At 40.7% G+C, this 22,100-nt stretch overlaps 1 long non-coding RNA gene and 1 pseudogene across 1 annotated transcript in view; one reads left to right on the top strand and one right to left on the bottom strand.

Moving 5' to 3' along the window:
* Positions 1-2,459: 2,459 nt before the first annotated feature.
* LOC116278642 (small nucleolar RNA SNORA40) lies at positions 2,460-2,567 on the top strand (annotated as a pseudogene).
* A 9,463-nt stretch (positions 2,568-12,030) lies between these two features.
* The window catches only part of LOC140694656 (uncharacterized), a 31,924-nt gene continuing 21,854 nt past the window's right edge, over positions 12,031-22,100 (bottom strand). The window contains exons 3-6 of the long non-coding RNA XR_012070240.1: positions 20,274-20,349; positions 14,312-14,409; positions 13,092-13,182; positions 12,031-12,268 (exon numbers count right to left, since the gene is read on the bottom strand). This is a non-coding gene — a long non-coding RNA (uncharacterized lncRNA). The remainder of the gene's footprint in view (positions 12,269-13,091; positions 13,183-14,311; positions 14,410-20,273; positions 20,350-22,100) is intronic.

Raw genomic sequence — 22,100 nt, 5'->3', positions numbered from 1 at the left:
TGCTAAAAATTTCCTTAAAGGACAGGAGCCTGTTTTCCTGCCTTGCTAAGTGTCATATGGCATATTAAACATGACAGATTCATACTTCTCTGACTGTGGAACGGGAAAGACCTTGCTGTCATATTTCTGAATATTAGTCTATGTTTTGCAGCACAGTGGATACTGAAAATGGGGCAAATTGAGTGAATGGGAATGGACATAACCTAGCAGTCATTGACTGTGTGTGATTTGCCAACTTTCTCCAAAAAGCAGGGGTAGCAAGCAAATCAGATAAATTGAGGGTTCTTGGGGTGGGGAGTCGGGTTGGCTGGCAGCTGGGTGGTCCCAGGTAGCTTGTTTTACTGTGTAAAATTGTGACTATGATCCAGACAGTGACACATTGTCAAATTCTTGTGCCTGTAGCTTTGATACCTGGTCAAGTCTGTGCAGCCAATTTTATCGATGGTGCATAATGAAGTTAACTAACATTCCCTGAGGACCAGGTTGTGTGATTTCCATGCATTGACTCACTGAATTCCCTAAGCACACTTTGTGGTACATCGCAGTCTTAAAATATGCAGCAGGAAATTATTCTGTCTGCAGGTGATAAAATGAAGCTCTGAACTGTTGAAGCCTGGCCCGAAATCATGCAGATGGGAAGACTCCGTGCTGGGAGCTGAGCTCGGGCCAGACTACAGAACCTGAAGGGCCCAGCAAGTCCCCTCACCCAGGAACCTGGGCCACAGCCACTGCCAGGTCCTGTGCTGTTTCTATGAGTGCTCATAGGAAAATGCCAGGGACTCAGTTTCAAAGTGACTTGATTAAGAAATTCAAACTGGGATAGCCTTTTGTTGGGGACTGTAACCTGGGAATGAAACTGGCAGTGAAATAAGGGAGGAAACAGCCCTGGTTGTAAGAACATTTCTAGGGAAGAAGGCTCCCTGATGGGCTGGCATGGGAATCGCTGTGGTTGCGAGCCCGCTGTTGCCCTGTGGGTGTGTGGGCAGGGAAGGAGAGAGACTGTTCATACTGGTCATAGTCACTACAGTTTGTAAACAGCTGAGTTCTGTTCCCTCACAGCTCTGGCACATGCAGGACATGAAGATGCTTAGCTAATGACCAACAGTGGGTAGCAAAGGCCAAGAGTGGGGTGGGGAGGAGAGATGGGACCAGCTTCTGGAAGAATCTCTGCCCTAGGGGACCAGGAAGGTAATGAATGATTGGTGATGCACAAAGGGTTTATATGGCCTCATCAGGTAGTTCCTACTTTAAACTGATAGTCTGGAATATATGGTCAAACACGGTGGAATGACTGCTCTTATTTTAGGTTCTACAAACTCTTAAATGGATAGATTTCTATCTCTATTACACAAGCACTGCTGGGTAACCTTTATAGTTATGTGAGGATCAAAAGAGTGATTACTTATTAATACTATTACCATGCTTCTATTGAATTAACACTTCAGCAAAAGTATAACGGCCACACTTCTTAACAACTGCCTCTGTAAGGGTCTTGTAAGTCACAAATTATAAGTATAAAGAAAATATATTAAAAATAATAACAATTACAGTTGCAACAACTATGTTGTTTATAACAATGATAGTGTTAGCATCTCCCTCTCATATTAAACAATACCCAACACTGGATTCCTTAGGAAGCAACACCAATGCATTTTTGGACTCTTCAAGGTCTTCACCCCATGAAGCCTTTCTACTCACATTGGTCCACCACAGCAGGAATTGCTGTTCCTTGCATGGTGGGCTGCCATGCTGTGATGTCCTGGGCTTTTTCTGGCACCATGCGTCTATACTGGGTAGTCAAGTTTCCACGTACCCACTCTGATTTGCAATATATTGTTCTCCAGAGCCAACAGAGGGGCCACTGGAAAGAGGCCACAGATAAGGTGGTGAACCCAAACTGAATACCTGTTGAAGGAATGGATACACAACATGGAGTGGTGGATGGATGGAAGGACAACATAAATTCCTTTACTCCTGAAAAGAGAGAGGCGCAAATGGTGAACTAAATCCCAAAGAGATAAGACATTCATGGTAATAATAATGTTCAACAGTGAAAGAGTCGAAACAAAAGCAAATGTAAAATCTCTGGGAAGAAGACTCATTACAACCTGTTTCTTTCACGTATATACCCTTAGTAGGAATAACGTACTTAAAAATCTTATTTTTAGTTATTTGCTGATAATAAACTTGGGAATCTTGAAGCATATTATTCACTTTCAGTGTTGAAATACTAAAGTCTTGGAAGATGATTTTTAATTGAGGATTAGAAAAAGAATATTGTGGATTTATCTAACAATTTAAATAGAAATAAGAAATGTACCTTTGGGAAAGCTATGTGTAGAGGATGTTGGAGGGAATACACTGAAACTAGGCAAGTGACCAGGCTCCCTTGAGTCTTGGAAGTTGAGTGAAACACATTCAGAGAGTCTATGAAGTTATTACAAGTCACAAAAAAGGTATGCAATTAAAGTGTCTTCAACTTGTAGACAGGTGCAAAAGTAAATCCTCTTTTGCAACCCAGAACTCATTGTTCAGTATGAGTTTTGATACAGACAAGACGGAACAGGATACCTAAAACAGACTCAAGTGATGAGTATTTAACATAAAGATAGCTTCTGGGACTATAGAACTGGTAATTTAAAAGCATAAGTTGAGAAATGATCAGTTACATTGATTTAGTACTCTGACTTTAATGTTCACATGAGACAAACATGGCTCCTTTTTTAGGCTTTTATCTTGAAAAGTGTCTGGACTTTACAAAAAAGGTATCGACAATGATCAGTACTGTTCTAAGGTGTGATAAGCTTAGGAGTAAATGATTTGAACTTAATGCATATTTAGAGGGTGTCTGATATTCAGAACCAGGCAGATCAATCTTCCCTGACGCCAAATACGTAATAGACCTGAAGTAAATTGCTTGAGAAAATTGGATCCCAAAGATTACAGGGCTGACTTACAACTGTTGATTGACCAAAAATCATTGAAAGCGCTGCCTTGAAGATTATATGACTCAGACATTGGAGGAACTAATGGTTGATGGGCAATGGAAAGAATCAGAACATGTGTTAAATTCTTAAAAAGTTTATTGACTTAAATTATGTTACACAATAAAAAAAACCCTACACTTTTTGTAGGAAAAAAAGTGTCTTCATAAGCAAAATATCCTTCTTCAGGAATTTTATCTTGATATTTCTATGGTCTGTGTGGTCACAGGAAGTCAAAGTTATGGTGGTCGCTTAGAATTTCTTTTCTCTCTGTAATTTACAGGGCATTGCTTCAGACGGGGCAGCAGAGATCTGCAGTAAGCTGTTCCATGTGGTGGGGGAGCGGTTATAAATGATAAGGCCAGAGATCTAAAAGACTTTTAGACCCTCCCCTCCTAACTGGCAGATCTTTAAAGTAAACTAGCACAGGTATGTAATTAAGACATTGGATGAGAGGCAAATTTATAGTTCCTTTAGTGTTACTGCTCAGTCAAGGGGTAGGGACCACTCTGACCAGGAATTCCAAGACGGTGGATGGGTTGGATGGGTAGGAGGAGCTGACATTTGCTTCTGACCTGAGAGGCAGGGGTGTGTTGCAGAAAAGCCAGCAGTGCTGGAAAGATGCAGCAGGTCCACAGCCCAAAAGGAGCTGTCATATTCAGGGAGGTCACAGAGAAAGAACCAGAGTTAGTGATGCCACAGGGTCAGCAGCGTGGCAGCAGTGATGTCAGTATATGTGTCCATAACCCACCTAACCCTACATGAACTCATCTGCCTACAGGGGGCAGGTAAGTAGCAGAAATGTGTGGAGTGGGTGCAGCCACTGACAAATTGGCAAGTGGACATCCTAATGAAGCGCAGTGCTCACAGTCACCATATTGGAAATAGGGCCTCACACTTTCAGATCTCCTTCTTGTTCAAGAGAAGCCAGAAATTAAGAGTTTTATTAGCAATCAACCCAGCTCAAAACCCAGAAAAGATATCATTTATAATGACAAAAAAGGCACAGACAATTCAGAAATATATTAGTGAAAAATATTAAGATGATTCTGATAAATGACTTGAAGAAAGAAAAAAAAATGATGATTGAATGAACAGTAGAATGCACCATCCTCTTCAGTGGGCAGACTCAAATTTTGGGGACATAGAACATTTTTTCTCCAAAATAAATTTAGTATCTGAATGCAAATTTAGTTGATAATCCCTAATGGATTTAAGAAAAAAATCTGAAAGGTGATCCTAAATTTATTACAGAAATATACACATATATACAAATAAAATAATGAGGAGGGATGTTTGAATTTATAGTATTAGGGACATTCTGGAAAAGGATAAAATAGGACCAACTCTAGAAGGTATTAATCTATGGTCATGGAAACAGCATAGAAATAGTGCACTGAGAGTATGAATGAAATAGATTACATTTCAAGAATACACGTGGATATTTATGAGATTTTAGTAATATTATAAAACTGACACTTCAAGTCAGTGGATTCAAGTACTGGAGTAATTAGCTACATCATTGGAAGACTTGGTACAGTGTCCTCATTTATGACATTAAAATAAATTCCAGATAATTTTTTAATTAAAAAATAAAACACCAGAAATAACCCAACATGATTTAATCTGTTCAGATTTTCAAGCGAGAAGAACTTTCTAAAAAGCTTTTGGAATAAAGACCAAAACAGCAGAGGCCTAGCAACTCAGCAAGGCCAGAAACGCCCACTGTAAAACAAAACTAACCCTCGCCCAACCCTCTCTCACGGCCCTGTATTGCTTTCTGATACGTTCTACACTTTCTCCTTCCCTTTAAATTCCAGTTTCTTGGAGACGTGCCTGTGCTGATGACTCCTCCAGGGCTCAGAGCCCTGCAGCCCCCACGGCCCTCACCGCGGCACTGAGACAGGAGTTGCACTGCCAGTGGCTGCGTGTTTCAAACCAGTCGGCATTATCAGCTCCTGTTTATTTGATTACCAGTTAGCTTTTGCCGTGGACAAATATTTTCCTATCAGTGGAATGTTTTCCCCCCTTAATATTTGTTTTACTTGAATAAATTTAAATGCCCAGGCAGAAAAGTGTGTGTGCACATATGCACACACACAGATACACACAGATATGTTTTTTAAAGTCTACCTAATTATAGTACTCCTCCTTCTTTTCCCCAGTCTTGTCAATTAAAAGTGGGCTTTAGCCCTTGCTTTTATGCCCCACACACCCCCCTTTCTCACTATGCTCCTTTTAGTCAGTGTTCAAATCCCCCTTAAGCCAGGTTACAGCCTTCTCTGTGTTGCCTCAACTAGTTTCTCCCAACTGCTCTGCTATTCTTCTTTCTCTTGGTGGATTTCTCTTCTCCCATTTGCCATGAACATGGCCCTTTTCCCCAGGGCCTCGTCTTAAATCCTCCACTTGGCAGGACTGAATTGCCCCCACGGCCTCACCCACAGCTCCTCTGAGCTCCTGACTGGTGAATCCAGCTTAACAACGGACATCACCCCTCAGAAGTCCCATAGACACTTCGCAATCAAAATGCTACAAACAGAACCATCTCCTCGAAACCAGCTCCTCCCCTTACACTCCCCCTGCAGATCTGCTCCCCGGATGGGTCACTGGAAAGTCACCTCAGCAGCTCTGCGGCCCGCCGCCCCAGCCCTGCTGTCCCCTCTGCAGCAGTCACCACTTCTGCCGCCCATGTCTCTCTCCCTCTGCCGAGGGCCTCTCTGCAGGCGTGTGCCACTTGTTGCCTGGGTTACCTGGGGTGGTCCCCGAAATATCATTTCCCCCAAAATATGGGCCTCCCCCCAAAATAGTTTCTTCCATTCTGCTGCCAGTATAACCAGTTATTCTTCAACATAATCATTATGCAATTCTCTTGCTTACATATATTCCAATATATCCCTGTTTCTTTAAGGATACATTCAAGTCTAAGCACACAAGACCCATCGTGACAGAGGCCTTGTGCACCAGATACTCCCACCTGGGATACTTTTTCTAACCCTACTTGTTGTTCTTCAGTCTGGCCAAGCCGCTTCATGCCGTGTACTCTTATATGTCTCTACCTCTCTGCATGAAGTGTCCACTCCCTCTACCACAAAATAGAGATCTAACTTCCTTTCACCTTTCAAGATTCAGTTCAAATATTTTCAGCTCTAGGAAGTCCAATTTGTGTTCACCTGCTTAGCAATCCATCAACTACTCACCATGCCTCGCCTGGCCTGGGGAGTGCAGACACCAAGTCTTACCTGTCTTGGTCTCCCCAGCAGTTGATACAGTGTTTGGCATAGCAGCTTCTCAGTGTTTGTTGGATAGATAAACGAATGAATCAGTAAAGAGAAGAGAGGTCTACAATCCCCCCCAGTTACTCAGCTGCCATTTTGGAAAGTTCATTCTGCGGCGTTAAGGAAATGTCAGTGCAGGTGGTGGGCAGACAGAACAGAGGTGAGGGCGTGGAGCAGACTGGCCTCGTCCTGGAGAGCGCAGGAGAGGCGTGGGGGGGGGACAGCACTGGAGAGAGAGCAAATGGAGGGTGCGGGTGCAAGGAGATGTTGAAGAACAACTGATATTAACTGCAGCAAATTAAATGGAGAACGTAATATATGAAGAGAAGATCAAGCTAACACAGCAAGGGTGGAAAAGGAAGTTCCAGAGACAAGGAGCTCTCACTTCATCACTCACTGGATTTCACTTATGGCACCCGCCCTCTGGGAAGGCAGCGCCACATTCTTGAGAGACTGGTGTTTGTGCTGTGTGTGCTCTAAGTACTAAACGGTACCTTATGGCTTCCAGATTTTAAGACGGATAGATTATTTCTCTTATGTCCCATGTCTGAGTTCCCAGACAGCAGGATCTTTGGCTGGTGGGGGGAGAGCTATTGTGGTTAACAACTGAGGGTTACTCTAATAATCTCAAAGGACAGTGGGCAATTCACTGAAACAAATAAAAGAGAAATTTCACTCAGAAAAAAACATATGCCATATAGAATCTTGTGGGGGCCTTGGGGGAGATGTTACCGCCAACTCATCTAATAGTTGTATGTGAGTGTGTTGAAACTACAAGCTCAAGTCACTTAAACACGTATGAGAACCAGGGTCCAGGCTATGGTGCTCCAGACATGGACGGGAAGATGAAAAGCCTGACTACTGCCTCCGAAAGGATCAGTCCAGCCACGGAGCACAATAGTCATGGACACGGTCACGCACCATTAAGACAAGAATCAAGTGCAATTCATACCTAGAGAGGAGAGCAGAAAATCTCTAAAAAGTGGAGGGTTTCCTGCCAAGGCTTGGCAAGATTCCTTCCAGGCAGAAAAGCAGAGAAATGTACTTCAGGCGAAGGAGACTAGTGTTGGTGGCTGGGTGTGATGCCTAACGAACCACGGTTGGAGGGCTCCAGGGTCATCTGTCAGAAGTTGTTCCCCTTCAGCAGCTAAGAGGCATAACTAAAAAGGCAGGTGGGGTGTCATGAATGATCATGGGGAAAACTGGGAGGAGGAAACTGAGGTCAGGACATCACCACCAAAGGCACTTTATTTTAGAGGAACAAAAATAATTCAAAAAGCACTTGGAAATTCTATCTCCCATGAACGAAAAGAACACAAAATAAGTTTCACTCCAGCGTTGAATACAGAATAACAGACTGCTTACTCTCAGAAATGGATTGAATTTTCTAATTCGTTAGGGATTATTTAGATAATAGGAAAACGAATAAATCTGAAAAATCTCTCTAGAATAGCTGTTACTCCATCCTGTTATGTAGGGTAGAGTTAGGCTGAATTATTTAATTGATATTTTAATGAGACTATAAAGTTCTAAAAGTCCTATCAATTTCTCGCAAAAGAGTACAACTTTTCCTTTCAATGACCTTCATTTGACTTAATTAGAACAATAACTTTTTTCCAAGGCTTTTTTCATGTGTGTTAAAATACCAAATGATATGCTGCCCTCAGAATGTTGTTGTTATTATTAATGCTGATAATAGCCCCAATAAGACATATTTACAATTATGACTTATTTTGGAATAACAGGTCATTGGCTTAAATTCCTTTTGAAAATAAGCAGAATAAACGAACATAATTTCTACACCAGGGACAGCAGCTGCACCCTTAATGGAACCTGGTCACTAAACACAACACAATCAAAGATGAAACTCAAATCAGACACCAGGCCACAAAGCATAGCTGAATGAAGATGCCAAATGATGAGCTTTCACTCACCGAGGGAACCAGATGTGTTCCCATATATAATCCATATTTGTAAAACCAATTATTTTATATATAGAATGTAGTTTAGGAAAAAGAAAACTCCCTCTTTCTGGAGACTTATAAACAGGAAGCACAAAGGTGTGCCTTTGCAGACATGAACCCGCATGCATAAATGCAAATCCTATTGACCAAAATACTTTCCTGTCTCCTAAGCTTAAAAAAAAAATAAATAAAACTAATTCAAGGCAGTGGTGAGCTGAAAGGGCTCAGATACAAAACATGCACATCATCAGCCTTCTAGTAGATAAAAGTGCGCCATGCATAATAGAAAAGATGACGTTTCCTATGGAAATCTATTTTGAGATGCAACAATTTAAAGGCAACTGAGAGCTCAAAACCAAGTTCAACCAAAGAGAAACAGAGCCCAAGCAAATGTACAGAAATGGACAAAGACATTGGAGAAGGAGGATATCTGTGCTGTACAGCAAATTCATCCTGAATTGAAGCCAGTGATGTGCCATGAGGTCACTCAAGGAACCAGGCAGAAACCATCGGCCAGAAGAAAAAGTAACAATGTGAAAGGCAGGTGTGAGATGTGGAAGGGGTGACCCTGTGAACCTTGCTGCCATGAGACAGGATGCTCTTGCGGGCTTTCTGCACAGGCTGGCTGGCTCACATGACTCTGTTTAGAAGGATATCAGCCAACAGCTGTGCCACACGGGCTACAGCCCGAGCTGAGTCTCATCTAGTTACGGTTCTGAGTTCATCCTTAGACGACATCACCAGAAGGATCTGAGAATCAATGGTGGAGACGTATCTGAATGAGTATTCCATTTCATTCCTTGGCAGTAAATCTTCAGCTTTCTACAACATAAATATTGACAAAGATACACACAGGCACCCTATTTGAAAGCCTGACTGCATAATTGCATCTAATGGAGAAAAGCGGGCTCCGTTTCGGTATGCTAGGTCATTGTTTGGCTCGGTAACCGATGCTTCTGAGACCCAAAGCATACTCTAGTATAACCGACAACACAGAAATCTCCACTGATGACTTACTCATTTCAGGGTATTCATAAAATAACCCCAGTTTGCCCATGGGATACAGATGGTTGTCCCGTTCCCATGGTGGGGTGGTCTGTTCTTCTCCCGAAACTGTGGCAGCATTAGATTCATGACCCAGCCGCCAAACAGATCAAATTATAAAGCAGGATATTATCAGACCAAGGTCATAAAAGTATTACTGACATTTCAAGCTGAACACATCATCTTCCCAAGAATATATTTTCTTGTTTTCAGGATAAATTTCTTTTTATTACTGCCTCCCTACCCTCAAATACTGTGAAAACTAGACCTGACTACGTACCTTGGGTTTACCAAAATTGTAATGACTACTACTTTATCTCCTACCTCCTTTTCAGGTGGGCATTTTAGCTTTTAGAAGATGCCTTCCCTCATTTGTCTTTTTTCCCCCATTTCTCTGCTATTATCCACCATGGCCTTTCCAGTCTGAAAATCGTCAGAGAAAATAGGTAAAAGAAAGAAATACAGGGTCTGTGAGCTGGTGATAAGTGCTGCGGAGGAAAATAAAGGAGGGCGAGGAATGTGCGGTAGGGAGGAGTGGGGCTTGGGCAGTGACATTTGAATAAGGCAAAGACAGAGGCAAAGGGGCGGGCAGAGGAGGGGCAGGGGGAACAGTGATCACAGGCCTGGAGGCCCTCACGCTGGGCAGACAGCATGGAGACTGATGTGGGCCATGGGCCACAGTGAATAGGAAATAAGTGGCGGTTTTGGGGGTGGAGACTTAGAGGCTGCCGTGAGGATGTGGACATTTTTCCTTCTGAAGGAATTGCGGAGCTATGGAGGGACACCGAGCAAAAAAGTGATACTCTAATGTTGGACAGAACAGGTCCAAGACCCTAATATAAGCTGAACAAATCAAGGGCCAAAGAAGTGACATGCCACCTAAATTCAGTGCAGAGCTTGAAAGAAACACAGCCTCGACTCGCAGCCCAGTGCTCTGCCCCCTTCTGGATGCTGTCCCACAGAGCTGTCTCTAAGGTTATGTTTTTTCCTCACTCAGAGGCTTGTGGGCCAACTGAATGCTTCCCCCCTTTTCAAATGGTAATGTGTCCTGAAAGAAAATCAGAGTTGGCAGTGAAAAAAGCATGGACCTGTAGCCAACAGAGCTGTTGTCCCTGAAAGCAACAGCTGGCGCATGGCTTATTCGTGGAGTTCAGCAGAAGAGACAGAGCAACAACAGACAACTTAGGGTGTGGCTGAGCTTCGGCTTACTGCAATGCACGTTTGGATGGATTTCAAATTTTCACAGTGAGGCGGCTTCACACGAAAGGCAGGTGTATACATCATACATGTATGTATGCACGTCTGTATGCATAGACGTCTGTATGCACACACACGGACACACACAGAGTACATGATGTGACTTGTAAAGAGCTGTCCCTGCTAGGCTTCCCACTGCCTCTGATCTCAGCGTTAACCTTTTACTGGCCATCCTCCAAGGTTTGCTACGAGATTTCTTTGCAATGGAACATGCCCTTTGCTTCACAAACATTCCCCACCTCTTTCCATAACATTAGGGGAAGAGCAGGGAGCTCTGGGAAGTGGTGGGGATATGGACTCGAGATACCCCTGAATCTGAATCCACACTTCATGGCTTATTTGTTATTTAACTTTATTTACATTCCAAATGCAATTGTTGCAGATCTCAGAAGATGATTTACACTCACTCCTATGGCAGAATGTTGCGGTTAGCAGACTCACCACTGGATCCTTTTAATCAACACGTTCTTCCAATAATTCTGATATTACTGTATCACAAATGCTCATTTTTATATTTTGATATCTGCTTTTCAGTATAATTATATTCCTTCTATTTTCTCTAAATCTTATGATTTTAAAACATTTTTCTGAGAAGTGGTCCACAGGCTCTTTACTTATGATAACTTGATAAAGGGATCCTGGAGATCTAAACCACATTTAAATCCCGAGATAAACTCAACTGCATCATATACATGGCTAGGTTTAGTCTGCTTATTTTGTTACTTTGTTTAGTAATTTTTGTTTCAAACAACAAGGCCCTACTGTATAGCACAGGGAACTACATTCAATAAATTTTAATAGCCTATAGTGGAAAAGTATATGACAAGGAATATATATATATATGAATATATATATATGTATGTATAAGTGAATCACTATGCTGTACACCAAGAATTAACACAATATTGTAAACCAACTATACTTTCAACAAAATAGGTTGAAATAAAATTGGGAGATGAAATTTCCATCGCCCAGGCTGCTGTCAGGATTAAACGATTCAAAGCAGGCCAAGTATTAGCAACCCCCCTGACACATCAAAACCCCATGGGGGATCTTTCTTTTGAGCAGCACAGGCTAACCGGCTGTGGTCACCTGTAAATAGGGTTGAAGTCAATTAGACACTTGGCTTGGGAACACCGTGGCCACAGGTGTGTGGGTCACTGCAGCACCTACGAGAATGACGGGGCAAGCCTGCTGCTGAAGCCGCTCCCCAGGCCGCAGCCCAGAGCGCTGCAGGCAGGTCTGAGGTCCGGCCGGGGGCACGCAGCTCCACAGCCACTCGGAACCCTGCGGTGCGGGTGGTGCTGGGACCGCGCTCGTCCATCACCCTCCCTGGCACCCAGACTCGGGAGTCTCCTGGGGGAATTTTTCTCTGCCTCATGCTTCCTGTCTCAGCCTCTTGTGGAATCCGGTCCATGCCCCAGGGAAGCAGGGCCTTTACCCCCTGGACCCAAATCCATCACGGTGTGGATCCAGGATGAAACTTCCATGTTAACTCACCTGGCGCTCCCTTCTTGTGCTGAACTGCCCTCCCCCGTCGGTGGCATTAGGTCATAATAGAAGTCTCGACTTGCTTGTCCTTAGCTAAGACTCTGAGCCTCTTGCTCATTCTTCCTGAGTGGAACCACTCATCTGTGGCAGAAAAGCTTGGGCTTTCGTCTACCCATCATTGTCCTCGGTATTTTGGGTTTTCTGTTGGGTTATGGTCCTCGTGCAGGGATATCAATTTGCACATGAGAAGCACCTGTAGACATTTTAAAAAACACAGACAGTGGATCCGCCCCCCTTTCCAACCAAGGCTGGAAGTTTCTCCATCTAGCAGGGGCTACACAATCATTTGCTTGGGAATTGACCACACATATTGGCATAATCACAGTAAATTGCCCTTTCCTCAGTGCTTGCCACGTGGCATTTTCTAGTTCATGTTGTTTTTGTACCTTCATTATCACATCTAATCCCTGCATTATGGATTATGACCATTTCTGTTGAGGACACTCCCCCTTGCTAATCTTGAATACAAGTATCTTTGAGTCTCAATCTATTTCATTCCTGAGTTTCCTGTTCCTGAATTTAAAGAGTGAATTATGGACACATGTATTTAAGATTCTCTTAGTATATGTATCTGACTCATCCTCTAACCAAATCATATCTGGAGAAGAGAGATTTTCTCTTTTAAACATTTGCTTTTTCTTATTATATAGTTGTGGATACACACGGTGGAAAATGTAGAAAACATATAAAGTAAGAAAATTACAGCCATACATTATCTAAACACCAAAGGACAATGGTATGTCATTTTGGGCATTTAACAATTTTTCTAAATATTTTATCATAAAATTTCCCTAGGGAAATTTGCTTAACCCTGGAATTGTACTAGCCTTTTGTCAAGTACAGAATAGCATTCCCAGAAATGACCCCAATATGAAAATAGTATGTGAGGCTGGGAAGGCCACAGGGCTCTCAGCTTATTCTCTGAGTCCTACAAAGAATGCTGTTAATTCACTGATGTCACGCATTCGATGCCTGTGAGCCGCTCACTCACTCAGCTGGCTCGGACTGAGACCTACTTTTCACCAGGTGCCGATCCACGTGCTGGGGAGACCCCAGAGGGAGCCTGGATCACGGCATCACTGTCATTCTTCATTTACTCCCGGAATCCTACTCAAGAAGACACAGAGTCAGAGACACTCAACCACGCTGATCTTGAGAGAGATAAAAGAGGTCACAGGCCAAGAGATGCAGGTGGCCTCTGGAAGCCAGAAAATTCAAAGATGCAGGTTCCCCTGAGGCTTTCAGAAACAGCCCTGCCAATACTTTGACTTCAGCAGGCTTCTGCGTTCAAGAACACTTCGAGGTTAAATTTGTGTTGTTTAGTGGAGACTTTTTCTTTCTTCTTCCTACTACCATGATGTTTGGGGATACTTGTTACAACAGCAACAGGAAGCAAATACAGTGAGCTCCTTGAAATGTTCAGAAATTGCAGATAACACTGGACTGTCCACTTTGATGTGCGATTGGGCTTATGTGAAAATCAAAAGGACAGTGTGACCTTTGCTAACACATGCTTTTCTCATTTTTAGGAAGAGAACAGTAAGTCAAAACCTCTGTAGTTATTATTTTAGACAAGTGTCTCTTAAAACATTATGTAACCCTGCGACTTAGGACCCCAATAGAGTCTCTGTTCTTAGAAGAACATGGATTCAGAGAGATAGGGTCTTACGTATGAGTCCCACAGTGGTCTCTTATTGGCAATGAGAGTTTGGGAAAATCATTTACCCTCTTTAAGCCACAGGATCTTCATTTGCAAAAGGAATATAAGAATAAGGATTGTTTGGGTGATTAAATTGTACACGCACTTACACACGCACACACACGTATATGTACAACATTTAACACAGTGACTAGCACATACTAGGCACTCAACAAATTCCTGTTATGGATATTTAAATGCCTGTATAAAAGGAGGAGAAAGTTGTGGGAACTTGTGGGAAAGCTTAGTTCACGGCCCCAAAAAGGGCCATCTCTCAAAGGGCTCTGATCAGTCAGTCCCCAGTGATGGGCTAATAAGCAGAAACTATAGCATTTGAGGATTTAAGTTAAACATAAAAAGGAAGGTATTTAAGCATAATTATTAAACAGCAGGTACGTTTACACTGTTGGCTGGATCATCTTATCTAGAGAGATTTAATAAGCAGAGAGTCTCCCCAGTTTTAGAGATGGGCACGCAGGAAAATGATGTGGATGAGTGGGCCGTTCTCACCCCAGGATCACATGACTGAGTACTCACGGAAGTAACACCTCTTGTATGTTATTCCAGGTGGACTGTCCTCCCATGATTATTGTCAGTTGTGTCATCAGTTCAAGGAGACAGCCACCTGTGTCACACTGGAATATTAGAAAGAAAATCTCATTTAAATTTTAGAAAGCTCTAACATGAAATAAAGTCATTATTTTATGCCTAAAAAAATCTAAAGAACAGAGAGTAAAGACACTCTTCATTGGGCAACTAAGGGAAAACATGAAACACGTTAGACTTTCAGAACAGAAATCTGTATTTACACTTCTTCATTTCTGTATTTTCACAGCCAATACACCAGATCTCCCGGCTAAGTCACAAATCTGCCCTTAAAGAATGTGATGTAGAAACACGAGGAGAAGTAGTTGAGAAACTGGAACAAGAACACCTTCATGGCTGGGTTGTTCTCATAGTCAGTCTGGTCCTTGGGAGCTCTGCAGCTAGAATAAAGAAAAGGTAAGTCTGCAAAACTGCGAACGGCTTTGAGACCCTAATCAAAGCCACGGACACATGAGTTAACACGCTAAATATGTGTGTGTGTATATATATATATTCACACTGTTTTCATTTAAGCTGTTTTGAATTCCTTAACACAGCTACTATGTTAATTCTAAGTGTACACACTATTGTAAGAGTTTCTCCCACTATGAACGCAATATCCCACAAGGCAAAAAAAAAAAAAAAGTCAGCCGTTCCTTAAAATTTATAAGCACAACAGTATCCAATGGGCAAGAACTGTCCTCTGTCAGGTGTAAGTTGAAAGAAATCTACTTTAAACATCCTTCTAAATGATATTATCTTGTCTCCCTGAACGGCAGTAAGGTAGGGCTATTGAAGAAAACAAACAAAACACGGGGCAACTTGCTAGAAGCATTTGGGGAACATAAAACGGGTCAAACTTCTAGTTCAGAATTTGAATTGGTCTTGGTGTTTTCAGAAGATGACCACTGAGCAGACCACTGGGAGGACCACCCAGGCACATGCAGAGTGTGGGAAGCACTTAACTTGGGCCGCTAAGCCACTGGCTGGGATACAATCCAGAGAGAAGAAACATTTATTATAGAAGCCACAGCTGATGAGAATGGAGCTACACTAACAGGAACAGCATGGGGGGAAGACACACAACACTGTGATTACTTGTACTCTCCATAATGAACAAGCAAATCTGCCTCTGGAACCAGAACCCTCTTCCACTTTTTTGCAATACAGAGACTATTTACTTTCAACAATAGGGTACATGACCTAAGGTAACTGAAATTATTATTAAGCACTGACCTGTTTACACAGAGCTTGGATATTCTAATGCTTCCTTTGTACCTTTTACTAATGCAAAGCTGGAGCTAATCCACTTCTCACATAGGCTAGAGAAAATACGTTTCCACTTGAAGTTTTCTAAAGACTGTAATGTACTGAAATTGAAGTGCCTAAAAGATAGTCTCTGCTTTGACTTGGTTCTAAAACTGGTGTAGAAATGACCTCAGCTGCAGGAGGAGCTTACCAGAGTCAGTCATCATGATTGCCACATTCTCATATATGGCGTTCAGGGTCACGATGATGATAACCCTGATGAGGGAAGCAGTGATGGTCATGGCCCACCTGCACAGTCAGGTACTTCTGGATTGGTCTCTTCCATTCAGGTTCTTGGAAAGTTATGCAGAAAATACAATGAACACTGAAAATCCAAAGACAGTGATCCTAATAACTGAAGCAATGGTCATCAGGACATGACAACCCAAAAACCCAGCAGCATGAGACCCACTAATGATCGTAGATTTACACAGAAAACTTGCCCCAATCCACGCTTACACAGACAAATTGCATGTGCTGTAAACCTCACATAAACGTGAGAAGTGATATAAATCGCACATAAATGCCACAAGATATGTGAATATCAGGCATGTTAAACTTTAGGGGAGGAGGAATGTAGGATGTCAAAAAGAATGAGGGCATCCACTAATGTAACATGCTGACAGCAGGAGAAGCTGTGTGCAGGGCATAGGGAATATATGGGAACTCCACTTTCTGTGAATTTTTCTGTAAACCTAAAACTGCAGTAAAGAAGGGAGCCTGTTAAGTATATCTTTAAATGGGTGAAAATGGTGTAACTGGTGGCATGTTCTTTTGGAGACAAGTCTTTGATAGCAGAACCAATGAAAATATCCCTTCTACATCTATAGAATTACTTAGGTTATGAACTAGGTGTAACCCATGAAGGGGATATGCTTCCTTTCAAGGGAGAACCTATCACTGATTCAGGGGTCAGCAAGTGCTAGCTGTCGTCTTCATTCTGAATAGGACCAGTGAGGCTATGGACATGCCCTGAGGGAAATATTGGAAGTGACAGCAGGTCTCTGCTGATGAAAGCTTCACATGCTTTTCATACTCCTTGAGATCTTAAAATGGCAGGTATTCCTACTCCCTGTATTTGCACAAGTTTCATGTCCCTGATCCACTGTAGTTCTGACTGTGTGAACCCAAGGACAACGGGGGTGTCTGAAGCATAAATTGCAAGTGGCTGATAGGGTTTCAGTTCCTGACTAGGTAGGATTTTTTCTGGCCACTGAAGAATGCGCATTAAAGATCCCATTTTTAAACTGTTTTCCTTCCATCTACCATCTTGCTCATAGTCCAGAAGCATGTACTCAGTGTCCCTGGCTGCTCCTGATGGCTGCCCCAGAGAGAAAGCTACAACGAATGTGAATTTCAAGACTAAGTGAACCACATCATATTATTTACAGCAACAGCGGGCGGCTGGCTTGCACCTGCAGGGAAGAGCAGAAAGAGTGTTTACAAGCCCCTCCTGGAGCCACACTCCTGCATCTGGATCCCAGCTCCGATGCTAGTTGTGGGGCCTTATGCAAATTTCTTAACCCCTAGGGGCTTCAATCTCCTCACCCATATAATGGGGGGATAATAATAGCAATTTATAGGACTATTGTGATGAGTCAATGATTTACTCATTGTGAAAACAATTGGAATATTAACCACAGGCATGTAAAAAACTCTACCTAAGTTTTAGCTATGAATATGGTGACCAAAGTATTAAACAGTTGTTTCTCTTAGTTTTTAAGCCATCATTTTGTAGAGAAAATATTTTATTTCCTCCTCTACTCTCTTTCATCATCCTTTTCTTCACAATTAAGGCTTCATGCTTGTGAAATGAATAACTTTTTGGTGTGTGTGTGATTAAATGTGAAAATTAGCTAAGGCTGAGAAAAATGTATTATAGAAGGTATATTAAGCCTTCCTTTCTTGTACGGCACATATAGGCCATTTAAATAGTATTCATTTTTAAAAAGTCTGCATAATAATTTTTTAATTATGTATTAAGTAATCATAATAGTTAAGATTCCTTAAATGCTTACTATTGCTTCAGCACACATCTATTTTTCTAAATCCTCACAATCACCCTGTGGGGAAGGTAATATTATAACTCTATTACAGATGAGGAAATAGAGCCATGTGGAAATGATGCAATTTGCCCCAAATGAAGCAACTATTAAGTGAAAGTACTGAAATACTCAAAGAGCCCAAAAACACACTAACTATATAGCACTGTCTCCTACATGGTCTGTGAAATCAATTCTAATTCTTTTCAGAACTTTTACAAACTTGACACATTTCCATTTTTCTTCCAAGCACTTAATGGGTTCAATATTTCTTAAGAAACAGGAAAGTTTTCCACTCTCCTTCCTCAAGGTTCTTCTTATTTATCATCTTTTCTGATCATAAATTTAACATTTGTTCATTAAAGAAAATTTGAAAGTACTCAGTAGTGGACAGAACTGCTGTCCTGGATCTGTCCCCAGTCTTAGAAGAGGACCCAGAATTTGCTTTAGGATAAATAACCTCCCTTTTGTTTTCAGTCCTGTGATTAAACTCGATTGACCCACTCTTTCTGAAGCACAAGAGGTAGATCTCAGTTGGTTTAAGACAAATAATAACCCTCATTTTATTGGCCTCGCACATGATTGGAGAATTGGAAAATAACCCAGGAAGAGCCACTATTATGAGAGGAGAAACGTGCTGGTGCCCATGTGAATGATAAGTTTCCTCTATCAAGTCAGGAAACTACCAAAAGAAACCTCTCTTAGTTTGGATGGATGATCTGGGATGCTGAGTGCCTAGAAGCAGTATGCTGAGACATGTTTTGACACAGAATAAAGACAGGACAAAACCAGTCCTTGACATCATCTGGGCTACAGTATCTCTCCTTGACTGAAACCAGACCTCAGAACTGTTGTTTGATTTACAGGAACCAATAAATCACATGCATCCCCATTTTTTGGTTGTTGTTAAAACACATTGGAAATTGATTTTGTCACCTACAATCAAAAGACTCCAACTCTGAAAATGAATAAAAAATAAAATAAGAAAAATGCTTCTACCTATAGACATAATTCCTTCAGAAGGGTACATTGTATATTGCAAATCTTTTTTTATATTATTTTTTCTCAAGTCTATCTTAAGAATAACACTTGGACATGTCACAAAGTATTTTCATGGACACACTTTTTCATGGCTGCATACTATTCTACATTGTGAAGGTTTGGAAGAATATTTTGGCTAAGATTATATATATATATATATATATATACACATATAAAATTATGTCTGTGACTTGCATCCATACTGACCTTTCCCTGCCATTTTGAAATAATTCCTGATTAAAAGTTTTTCAAAGCTGAGTTAGTGGATTAAATCATATGAATATTTTTGACCCTTGATATCAACTGCCAGACTGCTTTCTAAGAAGACTTGAGGAGTACACCAGAAATTAACACAGCATTGTAAATCAAACATACTTCACAAAAAATATCCAGTAACCTAGGCATGAGATTGGTGATCACTGGCATTTCATCCTCATAAACAGAGCTGTGTCACTTGAGAGGTGGAAAATTATTTCGTTTTGATGTGCACTGAGTGAATTACCATTGGATTGTGACATCTATTTTTTCCTTTGTGAATGTGTGTTCTCTTTCTCTGCCTTCTACACTCCTGAGATTTTTTGATGTTACCTTTGAAGTGATCTGAACTCTCTATGTATTGAAGGAATTAGCCCCTTGTTGGATTTGTAAACAAATAACTTCCTCTGGTGTTTTGTTTAAAATTAGGATTCTTCTGATGCATGGAAATCTTTGTATACTTTCCTCTGAAACTTATTGCTCATCTAGAGGTTGTATACTCATCCATATTTATTTCTAGTTTTTTTTAATTGTGTTACTTTTTAAATGATTCTGGAATTTGTCACAATATATGGTTCATTGTAAGATTTCAATCTTTTCTTTTCCCCCCAAGTAGCTAACAAGTGTTCCATTCACTGAATAACCTTTATTTATCTCCCTGATTTGTAATGCCTTCCATCTCTTATATTAAATTATTATTGATATCAGAGCCCATTTCTGGACTTCCTGTCCTATTTTCTAATCTGGCTATTCTTGAACTAGTAAAACTCTCATTATCTTATTAATTATTATATTACTAATATGATTTTTTTCACAATAAACCCCAAATGAATTTTATAACTTCTGATATTTTGGAGATATGATCTTTTAATCTAGAATCATGTGATTAAAGCATCTTTTATATCTTTCAGTACTTTTTACTTTTATTTTTTGATAGTTCCTTCTATCCTTTTGTTAGGCTATTCTTAGACATTTTACCTTGGTTATTACTCTTGGAAAATTTTAGAAATCTTAGTGCCTCCATCTGGTCTCTTAATCAGACCCTGGAGAACCCTAAACCACTGATCTGATTTGAACAAATGAGGTGAAAATAATTGGGGGAAGCACTGTGAGAAGAAGAGACTGTGGAACCTCCAGAGCGGCACCCTGCGTTGGCTCAGATATTCTCTGGATAAAGTTTTCTCTATGAGACTACTTAGTTCCCATTGTGACGTTCAGTTTTTTCAGCATTTCACATTAGATTTTAAAAGTCTGTGGCAGGTTCTTACCCAGAAATAGAGCACTTTCACAAATGGTTATATGTAAAAACTTTCCCCAGGTGGTAAATGGAACACACTCTTCTTCCTAATTAAAAAAACAAGTTTAGTCAATCAAGGGATTACACCAATGAAATGATTTTTCTCCTAACTGGTCACTAAATCCTAAACATAATTAAAAAAAATAATTTTCAGCCATAGCCTCCTTATTTGTAAATGCATGGGGTTTTTTTCCTGTTTTTTTTTCTTTTCTTTTCTGTTAACGATGTCAAACACACAACAAAATATGTATAGTGTTCATTTTAATACTATTTTTTGAAAATGCACATGTGAATATTAAACTGTTTCTCTGCCATGGTCTGAGCATCTGACGAGGCCAAGCTTTAAAGCTCTATTCCTTAGCTTGCCTTTGATTACAGAAGTGACGGTAGTAGAGTCTGTGCAGGACAGAAAGTATCACAGGGGTCTGCAGCTAACTGGTCTCCACTGTGTGTTTCTTGGTTGAGCTTTATGTGTTAATTAGCTACAACTATGAAGTTTTAGTTTCCATTTTAGAGTTTACATTTAGAATTTTTTTAAGAGATGAAATCAGTAAGACTCAAGATTTACCTAGATTATAAAAACAGATAATGTATAAAAATAGCTGTAACTAAGTACATGGCCCTTCCTCTGTGCCAGGAAGTCTTCCAAGTAAATTCTGTACATTACTTCGACCCATCCTTACCACAGTCATGAAGAAGCAACCCTCTTATTCTTATTTTATAGGAAACTATGGCACAGAGAAGTTAAGTTGTCAAAGATCACTCAGGAAGTAAGCTGCTGTGTTCAAATATGAATTTAGGCAACTTCATTCCCAAGCTCTCACTACCACAATGCTGGCCTCTCTGAACAATGGAGCATGCTTTCACAAGTAAAGTAAAATGCTTCAAATAAAAAACTAAAAAAAAAAAAATAGGCAATTTTTTAAATAAGGAAGAACGATCAAGTGAAATGAGTCTTCATCTTCAATTTTTCAACAAGCATGTTCCAATGAAAATTTAAACTTATTAGCTGGCAATTTTAAATTTAAACTTGGCAGTTTAAATGACCAAAAAACTTTTCTTCAGTATTTTTTGTATGCTGTCAATATGATACGTTTTTGTTTTTCAGGACTCAAAAGCATTATAAATATCAAATTTTGTCTAAGTTTTAGCTTTCATCTCTGAATGTACAGTCTTTCATCAACATATGCTTTTACCCCCATCTTCAGTTGTAAACAATGGGAACTATTCATAATGGGGATATTAGAAGCTTATTACATTGTAAAAGACAAATGTCACTTTCTACTGGTAGCTGAACCTCATTTTTTTCCATTTATAAAAAGAGGAGTTTGACCTGCTCCCTCCATACCTTTTCAGTGCCAACATTCTATAGATCTGTGATTCAATTTATTAAATCTATATTTGGAGACATTTTCAGATGCTCCTAATAAAAGCATTTTCTTTCCAAATGTTATTCATGCTCACAACCTACTCTCTTGCTGCTGCTGACTGCAAGCACCATCAGCTCTAAATTATCTCAGCTGATGGAAAGAAGCAATATTACAGATGACTCAAAAAATCATCTTTTCATAGCTCTGGAATGTTGATACAAAGATATACAGTTTTATTTTTTTAATTTTGCAGCAGGAGTGGCAGCAATAAATTTACATTTCCAATTATGTAAAATGCCAAGCTCAAACATTGCTCAAACACTGATGGCACCTCAACAAATGTTTCCCTGCTTCTTTTACCCTTTCTCTGACTTTAGGATGAGAGCCATGCTGCTTTGTGCACATCCCAACTGGAAGGGGGAGCAGTG

The sequence above is a fragment of the Vicugna pacos genome, unplaced genomic scaffold, assembly GCF_048564905.1.
Source record: "Vicugna pacos unplaced genomic scaffold, VicPac4 scaffold_77, whole genome shotgun sequence".
Lineage (NCBI taxonomy): Eukaryota > Metazoa > Chordata > Mammalia > Artiodactyla > Camelidae > Vicugna > Vicugna pacos.
This window is presented reverse-complemented; position numbering and strand designations above follow the sequence as displayed.